Source organism: Anoplophora glabripennis, unplaced genomic scaffold, assembly GCF_000390285.2.
Source record: "Anoplophora glabripennis isolate ALB-LARVAE unplaced genomic scaffold, Agla_2.0 scaffold420, whole genome shotgun sequence".
Lineage (NCBI taxonomy): Eukaryota > Metazoa > Arthropoda > Insecta > Coleoptera > Cerambycidae > Anoplophora > Anoplophora glabripennis.
The window spans coordinates 196039-198848 of record NW_019416533.1 but is presented as its reverse complement, the minus strand read 5'-3'; the positions used below and the strand labels follow the sequence as shown (position 1 = coordinate 198848).

The 2810-nt window shown below is 34.5% G+C and overlaps 1 long non-coding RNA gene across 1 annotated transcript; it reads left to right on the top strand.

Annotated features, from left to right (window-relative positions):
- The first annotated feature begins 1111 nt into the window (after positions 1-1111).
- LOC111691679 lies at positions 1112-2187 on the top strand. Its single transcript, XR_002763019.1, has 2 exons — positions 1112-1208; positions 1293-2187. It is a non-coding gene; the product is annotated as an uncharacterized LOC111691679 (long non-coding RNA).
- The last annotated feature ends 623 nt before the right edge of the window (positions 2188-2810 follow it).

Genomic DNA, 2810 nt, shown 5'->3' with positions numbered 1-2810 from the left:
ACAATATTGCACCAAGGTTCTAAAACGTGAATGATGTCGCCGTCGAAATTCTCCCACGTTTCTTATCTTTCTGATCTTGTAAGAATTCCAAATATAAAAATTTACATTATTGGGAAATAATTACGCAACATTACTGTACTGTTTAGAATTAAAAAACTAATAGCTTGGTTATTAGATGATATGCAGATTGAACAGATATTATACTGTAAAATAAATTCAGCGAAATTTCACTCACACTGCACTCAACTTCTGTCCGCGCCGAATTGAGTGAAATGTTCAGTATGTTAAAATAAGTAAAATAACTATATTAAAAGTGAAATTACTAAAATTATTATACAATCTGAGTTTTTATTAGTCCCCAGTGAGTGAATTTTTAATACATTATAAACATATTATAAGTAAGAACAATTAGAAGATTTTCTAATATGATTCAAATATAATTATTGTTGAAGTAATTTTAATTAGATTCCGTAGGTATACCTTGTTACACTTTGAAAATTTACTTGTCTTAATGTACTCCTTTGCTGCTTGATATGTTGCGGCTTTATTTTTTTGTGACCATTTACTTTACCTTTAGTATCGTTAGGCACATAACGTCTAGTGTGATTCGTAGTACAATAGTGAAAGGAGACCACTCAATTTGACATACAGCTAGTTAAACTCTTTCAGGTACTAAGAACCAACCAATCTTCTTTCTTGGTTTCTGATTAGAACTTCTTTTTGTGAAAGTATTGATATAGGTGGTACAGGCTATGTAGATACCTTATTCCTAGGGTAGAATCATGTAAATATTCGGGAAACCATCTATATATAAGCGTCGTCATATTATCTGCAAGTAAAACTTGATAAAAATCTCCATCCAATTAAGTAAATAAATACTAACCTCAGTCTGTTTTGGTTTGAAAATAGCTGTCAGTTGTTATCCACCAGTTGTCATGTTCCTTGATCGTCGTACCAACAGGTTGATCTAAAATTCCCCTAGACAACTGAGAAAGGAATTGGTCGAATGGTCGGAAGTTTTCTCTCTCTTTCTTTTTCGATAGATATTTCGAGCCACGTTTTGTGCTGTACGCGAATTGCGGATTTTTGGAAGAAATATCTGGGCAAAATAAATGTTTTTGGTATTTTTCTAAGCCTTAGTAGTTGGATTTTAATGCCCATATCGAAGAACTGAGAAATTTTCACTTTAAGGCCGATCAACAACCTAGGTAGGTAGTGAGGTTAGGATAACATGTGGTCACATTCTCACTTTGAATTGCAGATATGTTGAACATTTATTTCTTCTTTTTCAGGCCTTTTTTTTTTTTGTTTTTCCTTTTCTTTTTGTATTTTCGCCTTTGGTCTCATCTTGTTTGGTACCCGTTTACTGGCATTGGTTACTCGACACCACCTATCGAGTTAAAGCTGCCGTAGCCATCACAACACACTGAAGCCCCACTGAACTATATCGTACATCAGCAAGTTGACCCTCTCGCTTGCTCACTGTAAATTTTGCTGCACCCTACCGTCTTTCTGGAAGTAGTCTTTAGTGGCGGGAGTGCTATTACCTGATATACCCAGGCGGAGTGATACCACCCCGTGACGACTTGACCTGGAGCGGTTCAACCGAATAACCTACGCACTCTTCAGATAAGCCTAATATTAGTTTAGTATATTATTTGTAGCGTTTAAGTTTTGCACTTCATAGATGTAAAAGCTTCACTTCTGCATCATTAGTCACCATTATTTATTGTCTGATTTTTATGTACTGTTTTTAAATTTCACCCATACGTGCCTAAACGTACCTAAAATAAGAACCTTGGTAATAATTTGTTTTTGTCACGCCTTTTACAAGTGCTATAGATAATCCATCGAACATATAAATTTTTACATTTAGTACACCTACCTGTGTAAACCTCTGGTACAGCGCTGTAGTAAAGGGAAATCTTTTTTTAACTTGGCTTTTCTCAATCTGCCAAGATTTATACATATTTGTTTTGTTTATATCTGATATATTCGCTCAAGTGACATTAACCTATAAGACCCAAAACAATACTGGTTGCCAGATCAGTAGGCACGAATTATACACTAGCCATGGAACTTGATCGACGTTGATCCGCTCGACGTCTGGCGCGTTCCACAAACTATAGTAAAGTGATCCGATCACATGTACATGTACTCTGATACAATATATGAGTAGATTTTAAAGTAGTTTCATTTTTTTTTGGAGATCTGCCTTTTTCCCGTTTTTTTTTTTGTTTTATAGGTATATTAATAGTGAAGGCACCGTAGCGAATAAAAACCACCACATTGGGTAAACTTAACATCCGGGGTTGCAAAAAAACGGGTGGCGCCTTCATAACATTCTTTTAGCTGTAGACCCACTCCGTCTCCACTGAAGCTAGCGGCCAACCCCTTTTGTGGAATATATTCGCTACCCTCGTTCCACCGATCCACCCGAAATACAAAACCTACCCACACCCTTTTTTTTGCTCCACATTCTTTGCTACACACAGTGATTTAGTTTAGCTTATTTAAACATTGATTGATTGTGTATTATTTTTTTTTTGTTAGGAAACGTTTTTTTTTTGTATTGTATTTTTTTATTGTGTGTTTTTTTGGTTGAGTAACAACCTATTTACCTATTTACTTTATGTAAATTCATCTGATCTCGAAATTAAAAAACTTAATCTCTAACATTTAGTTTTTTTTTTACTTTCTTAAAACTTATAACAAATTCAATAACGTTTAGGGAGGATATAGGTACTCAATTTTACTAAGTTGATTCACTTGGCACATTTAATGTGTTCATTCTATTATTTACACTATAG